Source organism: Nansenia antarctica, assembly GCF_963989245.1.
Source record: "Nansenia antarctica genome assembly, chromosome: 4".
NCBI lineage: Eukaryota > Metazoa > Chordata > Actinopteri > Argentiniformes > Microstomatidae > Nansenia > Nansenia antarctica.
In genome coordinates this window covers 20,290,821-20,311,738 of record NC_137689.1, presented here as the reverse complement: position 1 = coordinate 20,311,738, position 20,918 = coordinate 20,290,821, and positions in this window count along the sequence as shown.

Below are 20,918 nucleotides of genomic sequence, written 5' to 3'. Positions count from 1 at the left end.
TTGCTGCTACAAACTCTCCTCACTCTCTCTCTTCATTTCGAAGTTAGCCCATCCCATACATTTGCCAACCTGAATGTATATATATATATATATATCATAAGCCCTACTCACTAACCAACTGCAAGGCCATGTCTAATTAGGTCTTGCTCGTTGTTAATTCAAGATAATTATGTCCCTTGTTGGAGGTCTGATGTCAATACCTTTATTTCAACTATGTACCTGTTGCCTTATCAGTAGGCCTACCATCCCACCATTTATAGTGATTTTTTTTAATGAGCGGAAGCAGTAGGCCCCATAGGAGCACGTTCCACCTAGCCTTGACACCATTTTGCTATGGGTTGCTGCTATGGTTGTTACATGAACTTTGCACTGGCCAGTTTTTGTTCTCTCTCGTTTTGGCAGTCGCGGGGGACCATGATGGAGCGGGAAGTGTGGACCGGTGGAGCCAGGGGTGATGCCGAAATCCATCCATGAGAAACAGCAAATAACAATCAAGACCTGAGGAGACTGGAGTTTTGGACAGCAAGTCACCCTTTGGGTTAGCAGAACCAACCCCCTTCACCACAGGTTCGGCGAGACCAGCACCCTTTGCTTTGGCACCGTTAGACAACCAAGGTGGCTTACTTTTGGATTTAAGAGCATAACACTCCGATTTCCAGTGTCCTTCCTGCAGCAAAGCTGATTACTCCACCTCACAGCTCTGAATGGGTCCCAGAGACAATTTCTCTAGCCGCACCAGTGCAACACTACCAGGAGGCGGCCAGCAAATCCCAAAGGAGAGAAGCTGTAAACCTAACCAGGGTAGCCCCGTAAATATACGCCGACAGCCAGTGTACCCCTGCTTGCCCCAATATGCAACACTCAACACAATTAGACTATGAAGTAAATAATACTGCCTCCACCCAAGCACCTCTCAAAGCTAGGAGAAAATACAAAACAAAAGCCAAAAATGTACTACTCCGGATAAACTACCAAAATCCTAAAGTGTGTATCCCCAAGACGCTTAATAAACGCCAATCAAATGTACAAGCCACACGCAGTGGAGGGAAATTACAAGCCACATGCAGTGGACGTTTCATTCACAGAAAATGTATAATAATTATATAATAATATGATATAATAATATAATACAATAACAATAAAATACAACACGACAATGACTACTCTAGTAATTGATATTACATGTATAATATATATTATGGCAATGAGGAGTGAGGCAAGACCGGGGCACCGGAGAGACGAGTGGGAAGCCCCCCCACCCGGCCCCACAGCAACAAAACCGGAGCCCCAGCAGGAGACAGGTAGAGCGAGCCAGCGAAAGGACCCCCCCCTTATCCCCCCCTTATCCTCCTTCCTTTTTGGGGGGCTGAGTCCGCCTTGGAGAGCTGTCAAATGCTTTTTGCAGGTCTAGCATTACCATGCCACAGAATTTGCCATTATCCACCTCTCTCCTAATATGGTCTGTTAAGCCCAATGCACACGGCCCTGATTTTGTCGCACCGCCGAATTCGATTCCATTGTTTTGAATGAGACAATGCACACGGCGTGCGATGCGATTTTATCGCACGACAACATTCGATTCTCCATTCACACCAATTGAAATAATTCAAAGAATTGAGAATCGAATGTTCGGCGGTGCGACAAAATCGGGGTCGTGTGCATTGGGCTTTAGGTACAGCAGGCAGGTGTCTGTGGAATGAGAGCGCCAGAACCCTGACTGGAATTCAAACAGTAGGTTGTTAGGCTGTTCATGCACAATTTTCTTGACTATTTTTGAAAGAGTGCTTAAAATAGAGACAGGCCGGTAGTTTCCTTGCTCATGCTTGCTACCTTTCTTATAGAGGGGAATATTTCTATTCTATTAACGAAACAGCTGGCTAGTAAGAGTGTCTTAGAAAATTGTGTTTAGAAGGTGTCTTAGAAAATTGTGTTTATTTCAGATACTGTAGTTGAAGATATTATCCCCATTTCCAGTGAAGTAGCTGCCATCTTGTTGTGACATTTTTGTTTATCCCGCCCCTTCGTTACCCAATGTTGATGACGCTGATGGTTCTGGTTACACTGGTATGAACGCAGGTTGGTTCGGCAGACAGCACCAAGGTTTGGAGGTTCCAGAACGGGAAGGGGAACGGGCACCGTGCCTTAGCAGTGTGAACGCCCTAAGACAGGGCCAGAACAAAAGGTACAAAGATGAACAGGCACAGAGACAGGGGAAACACACAGACTAAATACAAATGGAAGAAGGATGAGGAACAGGTGAAACCAATCAGGGAGGGAAGACAATCACACACACAGAAAACACACAAGGGCAGGTAGTGAGGTGTCTGAAACGAGAGATACGGCGAGTAACACAAAAATGAACAGGAAACAATAAATGAATAACATGAAATAAAGACAAACAACAGTAAGAAACAGGACGAGAGGTTACACTCTGCTTGGCTTGTTTGTTCTTCCTTGCTTTCTTTCTCTCAGATCTTTTCTGTTTACATGCCTATTTGCCTTGGCGTTTAGAATCTCACGTTTAGGAGAGGCCTGGCTGCCCGCACGGTTCTTGAGTGTTTCCGTTAAAGAGGGGAAAGTGATTTCCATGTAAATGGTTTTGGAGTATGATTTTTCTGGCGGAGACACTCTTGCTTTGAGGTGAGAGGAAATGAATTCCTGGCGACGGGAGAACAGACAGACCGAGAGAGGGAGAGAGAGAGAGGGAGAGAGAGAGAGGGAGGCAGCAGGCGAGATTACTGAGGGGCGTTGACGGTAGATAGAGTTGGATTGCATTCTCATAGATAACCCTCATGCAGCTCCTGTATAATGGCCAATCCATTTAAATAGCCTTATCTGGCTCCCCCTGTGGATCCTGGGTGTGGGTCTACCTGTGCAGAGCGCCTGGAAGGAAAGAGGGGTCGCCAAGAATTACCATATAAATGACCATATCTGATACAAGCAAATGACAGATCAACCTGTGTGTGTTTGTTTGGTCATGTGTGTATGTTCATGTGTATGTGTGTGTTTGTGTTTGTGTTTGTGTGTGTGTGTGTGTGTGTGTGTGTGTGTGTGTGGGTGTGTGGGTGTGTGGGTGTGTGGGTGTGTTTGTGTGTTGTGTGTGTGTGTGTGTGTGTGTGTGTGTGTGTGTGTGTGTGTGTGTGTGTGTGCATGCGAGTGTGGCTTCTGTGTGTGCTTGTTTGTGTGTGTGTGTGTGTGTGTGTGTGTGTGCGTGTGTGTATGTGTACCTCTACATGTGCCTGTATGTGTGCTTTTACAGTATGTGTGTGTAAGTGTGCTTGTATATGTGACACGTTCTAATGCTTTGGTCCTCATATCGGGATCTGATGTAATGATCTGTGTTATAGTTAACTAGGTAGCAGTGGGCATTATTCACCGAATCCATTGTGTTGCAGTATTTTGTCTTGACTAGCGAGTTTGTGTGTTGTGATTCTCAACAACGTTGAAACATAGTTCCATGTTTCAAAAGAAAAGTCTGAACATTTTGATGGGTAGCCGATATGCGGGCCAAAAGACTAGAACGTGTCACATATGTGCTTGTATATGTGTGTGTGTATTTGTTTGTGTATGTGCTTGTATGTGCGCTTGCTTGTGCGCATGGACACACATTATAATGTCTATTTGGATAATTTCTTGAGGATAATATGGTTACATTTTAATCATACAAGACATTAAAGCAAGATGAAGAAAACATGTACAGTAATTTCCCATAGGAAAAGAAAAGAACAAAACATGCGTTAGCCATCTGTCTTTTCCCCTCTAATCCACCCACCCTATTTGATACGAGGTACAAGCACATTTACAGTGGGAGAACACTAACTAAGCTGTCTTGTAACTGTACTACACAGAGAGGATTGGACTCTGAAATAAGGGTGTTGGCTACAGTACATAAACAAGGTTCTCTGGGAGGCTGTGCTGGCCAGATGTTTCCATTGCACTTCATTAACTCGGCATTTTAGCCAAAGTATTTGTTTCTTTATCAAGATATTAGTCTATTGATTAATTGGTTGTAGGGATGGAGTGCACAGGGTAAATAAATCCTACGGGGTCCTAGATGGGGTTTAGGGCTGGCCATTAGTCTGCCTGACAGATGTACCATACAGCAACATGGGGGAGAGATAGGGACGGGAGAGGGAGAGAGGGAGAGAGGAGGAATGGAAGGGTAGAAAAGGAGAGGGCAGCACCAGGGGTTAACACAATTCTCAGATCCCATCCCCCCAAGCCCCTTTCTTCAGATGGAGCTCAGGAAATGCCGATTTCTTGGTACCCTTCCTTAGTGAGGTTTCCATGAGAGCTTTATCAAAGCACTGTGCTCCGCTTTCAATTAGAGCTGAGGAGCAGGCCATTAGATTCAGGCAAGTGATGAATGATGGATGCTGTATGATTCTGGCTAAATCTCGGTCCAGCCACTGAGTCAGTCCACTCACTGACCTGCAGGATTGTGATTCGACTATCAAAGACTGATATATCTTGACGTCCACTAGAATATAGAAGGTTTTTCCTTTGATAAATGACATTCCACCTGCCATGGGTTTAGCTTGCCGAGTGGCTCGTCCGGGTTACTGGTAACCAAGCATAGCGATGGTTGATGGCTCCGGTTATATTTCAAGGCGTGTGTGTGTGTGTGTGTGTGTGTGTGTGTGTGTGTGCGCGTGTGTGCGTGTGCGTGTGCGTGTGCGTGTGTGTGTGTTTACAGAGAGAGTCTATGTGTATTCATTTAGCAGAATGTCAAAGTGCCCTCTGTCCTCTTAGTATGTGCCCCTGTGATCTCACACACCCTCAGCACCCTCAACCACACCAGCACATGATCTGTGTTTGATGTCCTTTTGTTTTTCCTGTGAAAACTCATTTTCTCCACTAATGAATGACTCCTCCATTTCCACGGCTGTCAAATAAAGCACCAATAATGGATTTACATCTTTGTAAGGGGAGGGGTGAAAAACACACAGACGCTCGCCCTTCAATTGGTTATGCCTCTCACCGGAGCACCAATTAGTCTTGATGGAAGGCATTTTCTGTGGAGCGGAAAGGTTTCGCTGCGCTATTTCTCCTGGTAACGAGATTGATTGGAGAATGTTTCGCCTTGGTCCAGGGCGGCAGCGCGACGAGAAGAGGACTCATCAGGGAGTTGCTCGCTGCGAGGAGACTTCAGCCTGCTTATTATTCAACAGTTTGCTCTCCTCTGCTCCTCTGTAATGAGGAGCAGCAACAGACTTGGACAGTTTACAACTAGGACGCAACAGCAGACATCCGTTTCCAAAGCTGTGCGGTGGCGTCGAACTAAGTCACTGTTTTGTATTTCTCATGGCCTCCCCTCAAAGTGTGTTTGTCAATATAAGAATACTTTTTTGGCAGGTGAGAATTAAAATGGGAACAAGAAACTGAAACAAGAGGCCTTGCTGAAAGCCTGACATGTTGTCCGTAGTAGAGTTCAGATAGTTCCTTCCTACTGCATATCATTTAATCATTGAATCAGTCAGTTTGGCAAGCATTATAATTGTGATCCATCTTTTACCTCTTTGTGTTTTGATGCATGTAATGAGAAACAAGACCAGGTCGTAATGAGACAGTGCCAAGCTCATACATCATCTTAATGAATACCCACATTGTGCCACATGGTCCGCCATTTGTCTAATCAGCAATTACTAATTGGTTTCACTTTCACCTGATTTGTTGACCAACTGTGATGTGATCAATGGTTTATTATTGCCACATTCAAACACTCATTAAAATACATTTTGGTGTCCTGAAGTCTTAACTCCATATACTGTAAGTATAACTGTTGGCTTTTTTTAATGAGAAATATGCAGGTATTTTATCTTGCATCACACCAAGTGAGACATCTCGTCCTGTTCGTTAGTGGGTTTTCTTCTGGGTTTTTTCTGCGTTTTCATTTATTGTTGCCTGTTTATTTTTCTCACTTAGGCTTGGCGACTGCTGAATGGGCTTGGAGGTCTCCTGTCTGCAATTCCTTGGAGGTTTCTGTAACACGAACAAGATTTTCGACCACACAACCCCCAGTCGAGAGGTAAGACCGCTCTTGTGCCGAGTCAGGGCAAGAGGCTTTTCTGACTCTATCAAGGACCAGCTAGCTCCTCTCGAGCTTCAGGAGACATGCCTGTGGTGTCTAGCATCCCTGAACCCAGCCACCTGGAGCAGGCATCTCATCTGGGTGGAGGATGCCCACAACACCCTGCATGGCTCTGCTTCCGGCTTCTACCCCTTCTAGTGCACGTATGGATACCAACCGTCGCTGTTCCCGGACCTGAAGGAGAGGAGGTTGCACGGTGTCGCCGCACTTGGAGCCAGGCCTGCCGGAGTGGGTAGAGGGGTATGGCTATCCATTCATGACTTCCCCCTATGAGTGGAGCCCCACAAACTGGCTCCCTGGTTTGTGGATCCCTTCCACATTTCCAAGATGATTAACTCTGTGGCCGTGCGACTGCAACTCCCCAGTTCACTGAACGTGCACCCCACCTTCCATGTAGCCGGGGGCTTAGAAGAGCTCCAGATCTGGATCATTGACGGAGGACTGGTGTATACGGTTAAGTGGCTCCTGGCTGTTCAGGGGCTGCCAGTTCCTGGTAGATTTGGAGGGGTACTGGCCTGAGGAGAGGTCAGGGGTCCCCACCAGGGACATCGTGCAGTTCCTAGAGGGGGGGTACTGTGACATCTAGAGGGGGTACTGTGACATCTAGAGGGGGGTACTGTGACATCTAGAGGGGGGGTACTGTGACATCTAGAGGGGGGGTACTGTGACATCTAGAGGGGGGGTACTGTGACATCTAGAGGGGGGGTACTGTGACATCTCGTCCTGTCCCTAGGTGGGGGGTACTGTGACATCTAGGGGGGGGGTTATTTAATTTTTTTCTTTTGTTTTGGGTTTCTCTCATTTTACTACCTACCCTTGTGTGCTCCCCACCAGTGTCTCGCGAGACTTACCTAAAATAAGCCTGGATTTTCCCTTAGCGATATTGTTCTCTTCATCAGTCCCCTGTTTCATTGCCAGTTCATATTTGTCCCTTGTGTCAAGCCTACCAGCGTTTATTCCTAATGTTTTTGTATTCCCAGTTTTTGATCTGCGCTTGTTTTTCTGCCGCTCCCTGACGGATTATGCCTACTTTTCAGATTATTTACCTGTGGTGTGAGCCCTGCCTTTCCAAACCCTTTCTAGATGATCTGTTTTACCAATTTACTTCCTACCTTTGTATCAACTTCTAGAAGTAAAATACTATTCTTTTGGATTTTAAGTTGTGGTCTCTGAGTCGTGCATTTGAGTCCTCTGCCTATGTACCCAGTCATTACACCAAGCTTCCAACCAATCTTAGCGATAGTCATTAAAACGCTGGTACTTCTAAAAGCCAGTGTGTCTGAAGACAGACACCTTGTGGTGTTGTCTCACTAGCTGACAGTGTAGATCCCTGTAAAGTGCCCATTAGAGTGAGAAACTGCAATGTATCCAATGTTGTTCATGCAAGGTGGCGTGAGGGATGCTGGGGGGGAGGGGGGTTAGAGAACGAGCTAACAGGAGAAACAAGGAGAGACATGCCTAACTAGATAGATAGCACATGCAATCTGATGAGGAAAGAAACCAGTTGAGTTAAGAGCAAAGATTTCAAACGCTGTTGCAATCGCCTGTCATTGGACCATTTAAAAGTTTGTTGCTAAATTGCCTCATTAGCCTGTTTAAATGTTTGAACATCCAAGAAAGAGTGGAACGAAGAGAGAGAGAGAGAGAGAGAGAGAGAGAGAGAGAGAGAGAGAGAGAGAGAGAGAGAGAGAGAGAGAGAGAGAGAGAGAGAGAGAGAGAGAGAGAGTGCCAGGCCCATGGTGCCAGGTTCGTTAGCCCATATTTGCTTAACGAGCAGGTTCTGCTTTGCTGTGCTGTAATTAGACAGACCCCACTGGTCTGATCTCCCCTTAGCATTCAGGAGGAGGTCCCTCCTCCTGTCAGTCAGAGGCTGGGGGGGGGGGGGGGGGGGCGAAGGCTCCTGGGCTGAACGCACCTCCAGGGCTGCACATTTCAACTCAGCCGCGTGTTCTTTAGCCTTTCATACAGGGCAGGTGGCATCTCTGTCGCTCAAGGCTTGCTAGAGGCATTCTCTGAAATAATAGTTTTAAGTTAACAACAGGTCCGAGCTTCAATGAATGACTGAACGAATGTCACGGGCTATCTTTAACAATGATGTACACATTCATACAATCAAGTTATCTATGTAAAGCGTATAATTGGAAGGCCCATACAGCGATGGTCTATAGTCTGTATGTGGTAGTTATTTTCCTCATAGGTTCTACCATGAGACGTGCAGAAAATACCATATTTTTTAAATTGACTGCTGCTGTCTGCCTCTCGTTCAATGTTGACCCTCACAGCACTGGGTTAGCTTTTCTCCCTAGGCATTTGTAAGGCATGCAGCACCGGAGTAAGAGACATTTACATACTCTGCCATTTGACGGGCAGGGTTTTGTGTGGACTCATTGTGCAGTGCCCCCCAGTGTCTGAGTGACTGACATTGTCTTGCATGTGGTTCAGTGGAAGGCTGGTGGAGGTAGACATCGGAGGACAGGCTGATTGTAATACATAGAATGGAGTGAGGAATGGTATCAAACATATTATGTGCACAATGGTACCAAACACACGTCCATTCCATGCATTTACAATGAGCCTGTCCTCCGATGTATACCTCCGCCAGCCTCCCCTGGTGTGGTAAGTAGAGTGAGCAGCGCACAATGGAAGGCTGGGGAGGGTGATTCTCTAGCCAACACTGAGCCCTCTTAAGTGGCCCTGAGCAACATGGCTGCTGCTCTGGTAATTAAAACATCTCCTCATATACTCCTAGGAGAGATTCTCTGGATCTCCCTGCTCGGGCTAATTGAGTACCGTTTAACACTAACTGGCCCCCCATTCTCTAAAGGACCAATGGCTATGTACCTCCTGGGAACTGAGCTTGAACCATTGAGCTCCATTGTGCTCTCTCTCTCTCTCTCTCTCTCTCTCTCTCTCTCTCTCTCTCTCTCTCTCTCTCTCTTTCTCTCATCTCTCTCTCTCTCTCTCTTTCCTACTCTTCTCTCATGTGCACAGAGGAGAGGCCTGTGTCCTTGAAACACCACCTGCTTCCCAGTTCAGTTCCCATGTCGCATCATTATGAAGCTCCTCTCTTTCCTTGACCTGCTTTTCCCGGAGAATATTGAGTGTGAAATGATGTGTAGGTGAGACAGAGAGTTTATTTTTTCATTTCTATCATTTTCTCATGACCGATTTTTCAAGTGTCATTGATGGTCAATTTCATCTAGAAAGTAAACACTTTTGTTGGTTTGACTCGCATGAACTCAGCTGGCTTCCCGGTTCACAGCCTCGTCCTTTACTCAATCACACTATCGATGGAAAATCTCCATTGTAGATGCTCTTTATTCTAGGATTTAGCTTAATCTGTGAGTATTAATCTCCTTACAGCTGTTGCTTCTGTCAGGTCAGGTCAGAGCAGGGCTCCAGTACCAGTGGTTAAGTGCCTCTCAATCTGTCTGTCTGAGGAGCAGGCCTGTGTCCACACACACAGTCTTGACATTAATATGCCAGGACATGGCTTGGCTTTGCTGCCAAATGAACCCGCAGCACACGAGGAACCATTAAGGAGAAGATGTGGATCGTTGTGTTCTCTCACGCTTATCCTGACACCAGTAATGAACCCACAGATCTGTCTGCTGACTGACCAATCTGCCCAACCTAACGCACACACACATGCACACGCACACACACGCACATGCACGCACGCACACACACACACACACACACACACACACACACACAGACGTGTGCGCATGGACACACGTGTGCACACACACACACACACAGACACACACACACACACACTCTCACACACATGCTCTGTTACTGACACTGCTGCACAGCCTGATTGATGTCATGTGATAGCACAACAAGTTGTCAATGTCCCCGTATTCATGATGGGGGGATCAAAGGCATTTCTCTTATACTCAGATACTTTGAAATCAGATGCAGCCTAATGCATGTGTCCACTACAAACCCAGTGACATGTTCTTCTTGCTCCATTGTTTGGGAGGTAGAGGTAGATCATCAGTGAGTTGTGAAGAAAGGGAAAGGGGTCTGTCGACTGGGCTTCTCTTTAGCGACGGCAAATCGTCCATCCGATATGTATCCACAGGTGGTCTGTGTTCAGCATGACATCAACAGCAACAACAAAAAGTGTGAGCAATTATGGTGTTGTGAAAGAATGGGTGGGAGGGGAGGTGGGGGGTTGCGGATGTGTGTTGGGGTTGGGGGATGACTGGGGTTAGTGGGGCAGAGAGAGAGAACAATTTGGCTGCTGCTGATTGCTATGGAAACTGACAAGACAAGACACTCGTGTTGCGCAAGACCAGTTTCACTGCAGGTATGTGTAGAGCAAGGGAGGCTGGTTGTAACAATACAAATTTGGAACAATGAGCCCGTCCTCCGATTTCTACCTCCACCAGCCTCCCCTGGTGTTGAGCGATGTGTGGGATCAGAGCCCCTGCAGGAGATTCACTGCAGGGTAAAGTATTGGACCAGCAGAGGGTAACGCCAGCCTTACGGATAGTCCCCCCACGGCGGAACAACACACTACACGATTTTCCCCCTGGGTTTCCGGAGTGTTCCGCAGTGTTCTCCCAGTGTGTTGTGCTGTCTGGCCTCTTCATTGGGACTCATCTGAGCGTGTGAGGGATTTAGAGGTGGATGTGGTGCTGTGTTTCCCCAGGCTTCAGTGATTGCAGATTGAGTGCCTCTCTTTACTGTCTCAGGCTAACTGCCTGTGGTCTCTTCGGTAAAGGAGGTGGCAGGGACTTGGCAGGGACTTGGCAGAGTCAGACAGGTTTAGGAACTGACACAGACACAGACAGGTATAGGAACTCACACAGACACAAACATATATAGGAACTGACATAGACACAGACAGGTATAGGAACTGACACAGACACAGACAGGTATAGGAACTGACACAGACACAGACAGGTATAGGAACTGACACAGACACAGACAGGTATAGGAACTGACACAGACAGGTATAGGAACTGACACAGACACAGACAGGTATAGGAACTGACACAGACAGGTATAGGAACTGACATAGACACAGACAGGTATAGGAACTGACACAGACAGGTATAGGAACTGACATAGACACAGACAGGTATAGGAACTGACACAGAGACAGACAGGTATAGGAACTGACACAGACACAGACAGGTATAGGAACTGACACAGACAGGTATAGGAACTGACACAGACACAGACAGGTATAGGAACTGACACAGACACAGAGAGGTATAGGAACTGACACAGACAGGGATAGAAACTGTTGCTGAACTAAAAAGTGTACACTAAAGTATAGGGCAGGGATGTCTTGCCTAATGGATGTATTGCAGCAGGACAGAATATGAGAGAGATATTATCGCCTATGGTATCTTTAGCATGTTGTGATCACTGCTGAAATCCCCTACAGGTGACAGAAAGAAAGTTGGCTACTTAGCATTCTGTTATATTCTTGTTCAACTTCACAATGACTCTGCTATCATCTCTCTCCCTCTATTTCCCCTGCCTCCCACTGTGGGAATGGAATGAGTTTGGAATGACCCTGCCTAGATAATAGAGGGGTAAGAAATGCACACACACACTCCCACACACACGCACACACACGCACGCACACACACACACACACACACACACACACACACACACACACACACACACACACACACACACACACACACACACACACACACACACACACTTCTATCTTATGTGTCCAGGATACTGTGTGTTGAGCTTCAAAGGATACTCTGTCTTTAGTCTTTGCATTTGAATTCCATGTGAGTTTCACGTTTCCATATTGAATGAGAAAAACGTTTCTGATGAAATCTTAAACAACGGCTCACATTTACTCTCTCACTGAGTGTGACACATACATGTATGGTAATCGGAGTATACCAATTCCTGCTAGTAGAATCAATACCAATCAAGATTAACTGCAAAGGTAACACATTTACGGAAGCAACCATTTCATGGGAATGTTATATATATATAAAATCATATCATATATACACATAGTACAACCACCCCACATATGTTCATCTGTTTTCCACTCTACTGACTGTCTTCCTCGGAATTTGCATTGTAGCCTACTAAACATTAACAACATTACTAAATCATTAACATCATTACTGAGATTAATCACTGGACTCTTAATGGTGAAAAATTACTTTATTGCTCAAATACAGTAGAAATGACAGGTAGCCTATCATACTTGAGTTTAATTAACAATCTCACCAATAAAGGAGAATAGGTGAATGAATGGACACAGATCAACACATGACATGATCAACTTTAGATGACAGCTACAGTAAATCCATCGTGATGATTGAAAATATAATTATTTCGTCCACTATTTACATTTCTCAGACAGAGAGACATGTGTGATGTGTGCGGTATTTTGTGGAATTGATGAGAACGAATTGCGTTTGCGCAGCTCTAGGACCCTGAGGAGATTGGTAAATCGCTGCAGGAGTGCGCTTGGCGATTTGTATGCGCTGCCGCTCGTATCTCGTATTATAGTCCATCTGATAGCGGCTCTGGATCCCAGGTACAGCGGGATTAGGCTCCTTCTCCCGAGGACTCCTCTCATACGTCGGCGCCTTCTCTCTGATTTATCCAACACCTGACAAAACACTTATTTCCTCTTGCTTTTCTTTTCTTTTCTTTGTTTTCTGTGGTTATACGCAAGGGCATTATAGCCGGAATAAGGAACACTTCAAAACGCCAAACAGAAAGGATGGACCAGTTGTAAATCAAACAATCATTGTAGAAGCTCTAGCCTATAAACGACCGAAAGCGGGTGAGTTTTTCAGTTTTTCAACCCCTTGCACATGATCCAAATGTTCATTTTGAAAACACGGTTGTCTTAAAAGTCTTAAAAGTTATCACGTCAGGGCTGTTGGGAAGGATAGGCTTGTCAAGAGAAGTTACAGTTATCTCAGAACAAAACGTCGCAACTTCTGAATGATGAGCAACAAACAATGTCTTTAGTTTCAGTATGCCTTTATGGTATGTTCAATTTGAATCAAGTTTTTTTATGGTCATATACTGTATATTTCATAGGATATGCGTCAGTGCTTGTGTATGTGTGAGCGTGTGCGTGTGTTTTGTGTGCGTGCGCGTGCGTGTGCGCTCTAGTGTGAGCGTGTGTGTGTGCACAGAGAGAGAGAGAGAGAGAGAGAGAGAGAGAGAGAGAGAGAGAGAGAGAGAGAGAGAGAGAGAGAGAGAGAGAGAGAGAGAGAGAGAGAGAGAGAGAGAGAGAGAGAGAGAGAGAGAGAGAGAGAGAGGAGAGGGAGAGGGAGAATTCATGTAATCCTAAATGTGTGATTGTAGACATTTGAACATTGTGCACGATGATGGCGTATAGCCACTGTAGGCTACCACTACTCTTCCTTTCGCCTTTAAAAAAAAAAGTTCAATTAGATGTTCCTGTTGAGGTTTCATTACAATTCTTTACTGGAGTTTATTGATTTGTTATTGACGTGCAGTTGTATGGTTTAGTTGCCTAATCTATACTATAAATGTTGGATGGCCCCCACGGTTTGATTCTACAACCCACCATGGATGACATAGTTAATAGTTCTCTGGAGAACCCTGATCATTACAATGTTATTGCTTTTTAAGAGATATCATATTAAACACTAATTATCATGCTTTCTCACTTTGCCATGTTTATGGTCATGGATCGATCAAACCACGTGTCTCGTAGGTAGGCCCACGGCAGATGATGCACTATGGCACGAGAAAACGATTCTGACACAGTAGTTGATAATAATTAAATGCGTCCATGATTGTCTATGGTGGGGAACATTTATTTATATGCCATTGGATGACAGCAAAGGCGTGCGATGAAAGGTTGTTGAGCTGCGGCAGATGTCAGACAACAGGAGCTGTCCATCTGTTGTGGTGCTGAAAGTTCGCGGCTAAACGGGAGACAGGTTCTCAGCAGGCGGCGACGCAGGTGACGCAGTTGCCTCTGAGTGCGAAGTTTATTTATGTATTTTAAAGATAAATACATTTATGTATAAGCTACAGCTAACTGTAGAAAATAATATTTTTAAATTGTCAAAGACCATATGCGGACTTATGGCGGTAGGTGTTTTCAATAACATGTATGTGACGATGAAGGTGGCCAAACACAAAAAAAACGATACGAAGATTGTAGTTTCCAACAGTGCACTGCATAGCCAGCGGGCCCGGATCTTGGGACTTATGCATATTATGCTTGTTGTATGCTAGTAGGATTAGCATATATTAATATCATTCATTTGCCTTTCAGAGTTAGCAGATTTTGACTTACTATACACATTAAGACAACTAAGTATGGTGTTAAACACTGAAGACATATCTGCCCCATTCTCTAACAGCAGTGGATACCTAACCATACACGTATAGAGTGAGGCACCCGTACTCTTATGTCCTTGCCAAAGATGAACTATGTTCTACACAGATCATGCAGTAATAATGAAAATGGAAATGGAACATGTACACCAGTTCTGTTGGATAGAAAGGTGTAGTTAAATGATAGGTATACAATATGTCCCTTTGAACCTTTCCTTCATTAACATTCTATGGTTGTCCCTCTCTGGACCTTTAAATTCTCCTTTATTAGAACGTTTTCCTTGCCTTTCCCTTAAGAGCTCTCACCCTTTGCAGTGGAACACACACACACACACACACACACACACACACACACACACACACTGGGTTTTATCTAGTTATTCACCCTGTCAGTTTTACTCCCTCAAAAAGAAGCCAATGGAATTAACTTCCACAAAACACTATTTACCTCTTGATTACTTTGGGAATTGGCTATTATTTAAGTTCTTAGGCCAATTCCTATTAAGCATTCTCTAAAGTCAAACCAGATTCTCAATCATACATTAATGAAGTTGCAGTTCATGATTCACTAATTGATTATTTAATCTAGGAGTGGGGCGGGCCTTTCATTATAAAAACTGCTGCATCATCTAAGATCACTGAACGGAACCACTGGCATGACTGGTGGTTTACTGACTGTTAGCTGCAACCCTATCACCCCTATGCTCCCCCCTGCTGTCTGCCACAGACACTCACTCCCCCAAACCACATACATTCTACAGCACAAAGGCCAACCTCCAGCCATGTGAATATGGAAGCGCATTGGATTTCAATAAAATGTTCCTATGCATTATTGATGGAGACATAATGCAATTTGTTTGTTGCTGTGGGGTGTCTTGGCTGTGTAATGATTGCAGAGAGAGGGAGTTGACAGAGGTTGAGACTGGTCATTTAATTACAGTATTGACTGACACGTCGAAGGATTTTTTTTCCCACCTTATTTCACTGCAAAGGTAAATGTTGGTTGTGCCTGACTGACTACCTGTCTCAGAGATGGACAGCCACTGGCCTATGTGATGGACCGATAGAGCCACCATTAGAGGGGAGGGAGGCTGAGGAATGGCAGAAAGAGACAGACGTGACAGGGAGACAGAAACGGGTAAAACCACGGAAGAAAAGAAAAGCAGCCGAGAGAAAAGTAATCTTTTCTTTAAAAAAAAATATCTGTATTGTATTTCCCTGTGTACTATGTTTGTGTAAATTCATGTGTCTTTGTAATTCATGACCTAGAGAGGAAAGTGAAAGAGAAATGTGTCTGTTTGTGTGTGTGTGTGTGAGTGTGTTTGTGTTTCTACCTTGATCCCTCCAGCGTATTCGAAGCAGAGCGTCTATATTTCCCTCGAGAGTTGTGTGTTCCCTTAGACCTGCCGTGTCTTTCTCTCTAAGGGAGTTTTGCTGCGCAACATCAAACTGCTGTTATTGAATTCCACACTTTTCAGAGGCAAAAAACGATCTCACATTAGAAAGGTGTGGAGAGGAGGAGGAGGAGGAGGCGAGAAGGAGAGGCTGCTTGCTTATTCACTCTGTATCTATCTTCAATCTGTATCTATCTTATGAAAGAGAAGGCTGATGAATATTTATGAAGGGTTTATTTTAGAAGAAAGTGTTTAATGTTTCACTGTGGGGGCAAAGTCTGTGTTCCTTAGAAAACAAGTGGGGCTGAGAGCTCGTCACACGTCAACATTCAGCATCAAGACAAATGTGTGCAAATGGCTGGCAGCAGGGGGCTGTCTACTGTAATTAAATAAGTGCTGACACAGATTCAAACTTGAGCATTTGTATGACGGTCTGTCTCTGTCCGCTGTAGGGCTTTGTTTATAGGGGATACGAAAAGAGGGGCAGATACGAGAGCGATGGCGAAGGAAGATAAAGAAAAAGCTGAGAGAAAGAAAAAGGGATGGAAAAGATGAGGGGAAAAGATAAAAGCGTAAGGCCGACAAGAGGACATAGAGGGAGGGATGACGGGAGGGAGGGGGGGACAGATCGAGAAGCCTGTAAAGATAACAGATATTGAAAAGAAAGAAAGAAAGAAAGTAAGAAAGTAAGAAAGAAAGAAAGAAAGAAAGGCAAGAGAAAGACAAAGGGAATGTTGAGAGATGGTTTTGGCTTGGGCCGCTTTTAATGACCAACCAACCTCTCAGGCCTTTCAATCAATAGCCGCTATCTGCTTGGTGCAATCCTGCGCTTTTCTTGTACACATGTTCCCGAGGATGGATGTTTTTGGGTAATGACCCACATCCAATGGATGGGACTTTGTCCTCCTCCTTCTATCACCAAAACGGAGTGAGTTGTAATTCATGGCCTCTGCTCCCGGGTCGCCCAGAGGGGATCGATGGCAGCGGAGATGCCACCTTATCAGGTGCTCGGCCCATTGTTATAAGGCGGGCCACTTGGCAAGTCATTCTTCCCTTAATGTCGAATAACGACAGCTGCGCTTTTTATGTTTGCCCCGTGTTGATTGAATGCCTTTTTATTGAATTTCCATTTAAGCGCTCGTTCCTCCAAACCATCCCCTCGTATTTAATTTCACACCAGAGAGACACTCTCTGCACCGCTGGCGTTGGCTGCAGTGACTAATGGAGGCTCCCTGGGAGAAGGCTTATTCCTGGAGTCCATGGCAAGCCTTCGCTCTGGGGCGACACTGGAGGGCCTCTCTCTGTGGCAGAGAGACTAGTACTGTCTCTCTGTCTGTCTCATGCTGTTTGTCTGTCTGTCTGCCTGTCTGCCTGTCTGCTTGGCTGCCTGTCTGCCTGCCTGCTTGCCTGCCTATCTGCCTGTCTGCCTCACATTGCGCTCATATTGACAAGCAATCTGTCAGTCTACAGTTCAGTTCCCCAATGAGCAGCAGAAACCAGGGTTTTGATTCTCGAAGAGTACAGACACATCTCTCTTCCGCGATTGATCTTTATTTTCGACATTCTGTGTAAGATGTCGTTCTCTATCACGTCCTTGGTCATGCCGGGAATAGAGCGGAGATGAGCAGGCACCTGAGCTGAGCTGAGAGTGATATGGGGTGTGCCGATTGTGGACGATGTGTAGAAAGGGAGTGTTTCGTTGGTTGTGTTCCAGCAGGCTAACCCCTCACCCCTCACCCCTCATAGACACAACAGAGGCAGCGATGGGGTCAGAGGTCAGTGGCCTGCAGCCCGGTCAGACAGATCATCTGTAAGCCCTGAGGGTACACTCGCTCTCACTAAACCTAGTTCCGGACCTGCTATGACTGTCCATCACACTCACTGACAGGCCCCCAGACTCTCCCTCCGTCTCTCTCCTAGTTTTAATACGTCTTGTCTCGCTCTATTAGCTCCTTTAATGCAGTGTCATACGAGTGGCTGTGGAGCGCGCCTGCATCTGTCTCCCTGTCCACGGAGACAGGGCCGTTTCTCACTGACACGGCTGAAATCTCACATAGTCTGATATGAGATGTTTCACATTCTCATATCAGGTGTTTCACATTGTCAGATTTTAAGCCCGTAACCCTTCGCGGGGCACATGGGTACTGTTGTCTAGTATCTCATTGCCATAACTATAACCTCACTTGACCCTAATGGTCTGACAATCCTTAGCCCATTGTATGCATGGGATACAATGCATATACAAGCCTTCTCAATGAATCAGTCCTTTGGATGATAATCAATTAAGTTCAACAGTTTGTCAATTTCATATTTCCAAGCTCATATTCCAAATCAATTCAATTCAATTGAATCAGTTCATGTTCCTCTTCACTCCTCATAGAGCAGGTGTGTGTGTGTGTGTGTGTGTGTGTGTGTGTGTGTGTGTGTGTGTATATGTGTGTGTGTGGCATAGCTCATTCTTAAAAACAGTTTTCAGAACCTGTTGGGGTGGGGGAGGGGGGGGGGGGGGGGTTGGCTGGACAGGCTAGAAGAGCAGACCTGCAGGCCAGCAGACCCTGGCTTCTCCCTGACCTGAACCCCTACCAGGCCCCTCTACCAGGCGTCACCAGCTTGGTGGTACCCTTTTCCCTCAAGAAGTTCGTCATTTTAGTGATCAGATATTTCTGGAGCTCCGTCCAAGTCATGTGCTCCGAACGCCTCTCAGTGTCATTTGCTTCCTCTTTTGCTGCTGAACTGGTCCAACACAGATCAATAGACCTACTTAGTTCACCAGTCCTCCTTTTTGTAACACAATGCAGGTCAATCCTCTCTCTCCCGATGCATACTCCACTTTCTACAGTTCAGGTTTCCTGAATCAGTCCTATCTCTCTCTCCCTACTTCGGGGTCTTCTCAGCTCTAATGCTGAAGATGACCTCCCTGCAAAATATCAGTACGCTGCCACAATATCTGATTGTTGTTAGAGTGAGGCAGAATAATAATCATAAAAAATAATAAAACTTTGATGAAGTGTTTTTTTGGCTGTAGAGTGGAGTGTTCCAAACCCATCTAGTGCCTAAATGTCAGCTTAGGTTTGAATTATCTTTCTAGCTAGTCTTGGATGCAAGCCAGGGAGAAGTTCCAGGAGAGAGAGGTGGGGCGAAGGTAACAGAGTGTTTGAGTGCATGACAAGGACAGCAAAACATTTTCAGTAGAAAAACATCTTCTACTACATTCCCATGAAAGGGAGAGGAGGGCTACTAACTATTATGTAACCCATTTTAGTCTGATTAATATTGTGGCCAAATGTTGTGGTTATGCAACATTTTAATGTTGATGCATGTTTCATTTTCGTACCTTTCAAAACTATCACATAGATGATTAAAATCGACACATACATGGAATTATGGGTGATAGAACATTTGTTGAAAGTAAAAAGCATTATAAACCAGAAACTTAAGATGGAAATAATATGTAATTACCTTATTAGGAAAGTAGAATGTATTTACCTACATAGGAAAGTAACATTGAGGTGGTTTGGTTCTTCGTCTATTTAATTTCAACTCCCTTAACCTAAAAATGAAACGACAGTTTCTTATAGCAGAGGACATATATAAATTGTTTGTCCTAAAATATGGTGCTGCTAGCTCTAACGATCTAAAGTGTTACTTTCATCACAGCTCTATGTGTGTGTGTGTGTGTGTGTGTGTGTGTGTGTGTGTTCATGCATGTGAGTGTGTGATTTGAACATGTGTTCATCCATGCTGTGGGGGCTCAGTAACACTGGCCAATATTCCAGGAGACCCCCTGCTGGGCTCACTGATTTGGTTCCCAAACCTTGAGGAGGAAATAGCCACCGACACACACTTCCTGTACGCACCCCCTGGTTTCATTGAACTCTCTGCTGCTGCTGATTTCCACTCCACTGCTCATCAGCCATTTCACACCACATCTACGTCAGTGTGGCCTGTGAGAAACATGTGACTGTAATACTGCATGTATTTGATCTCATACGTGATGGATGACCTTGTTTACCAAGTGATGTGTTACAGTGTTTTATCTTACCCTACTATTGCGGGATTCAAAATAGCTGGGATCGTTATGTGATTAGAGGTGCTGTGCATTTACGAAAGGCAATCCTAGGATAAAGATTTGAGCTTTAAAATAGTCCTATGATCAATCCGTAGGGGTGAGATAAATCATAACAAAGAATGTTCTGTGGAGAGTGGCTGCTTTGGTCCAAACAAAGCGCTTTTCTAAAATCTGGTGTCGTGGTCGAACACTTGTCTTTTTACGTTCCATTCGGACATTCTGTTTGTTTACAAATGTGCACATTTGCTGCAATTAGAAGAAAAAATAAAATGTGTACGTTTTAAAGTGGTCAGTGTTGCCAAATAGAGGGCAGCCATGCCCAGAACGACATGCTTCACTTTTAAGCTTGGCCATACTTCATCACAGGGTATGGATAGCACCAGAGATGAGCTTGACCTGTAAAAATGTTTGTGCTGATGTTGCAGGTGTTTTTAATGTGCTGCTGCAATGCCGTTCTTGCAGTGATGTCACATCCATTCAGCTCTCTGAGGTTAATATGGTTTTGTTCCGACTAAAACCCTGATGCTTCCTAGCCCTCTGACCTCATCATTGCTGAACTGTCTAGAGGATGGGGTATCCGCGTCTGTCTGTGTTGTGGTTGAGGATATGGAGCCAGAGAGAGGGAGGGAGAGAGAGAGAGAACGAGAGCGAGAGAGAGAGGGGGGGGGGGGGGGGGGGAATGTGTGAGGCCACTGAAGTGAAAAAGCTGATTCTCTCCTCTGCTTCACGCTCCAGAGGCTCCATGTGATCCGTCTGGGTCGGTGTAGCGAGGGGCTCCTGCTCTCTGATATTGGCAATCTGTTAGAGGGTAAGAGGGGATGCTTCCCCCTGTCACACCACAGTGAGAGGGGGGAAGGATAATCAGCAGCCCCGTCCTACTCAATCTGCAACTCACTCTCTAGTGTAATGTGATACCTAAAGAGCAAGGAGATGTCTAACGCACTGCTAGACCATACCTTCCTGGCCCAGACAACCAGCAGTTGTGAATTTGGGTATATGCAGCTGAGTGTCACCACCACCACCAGAG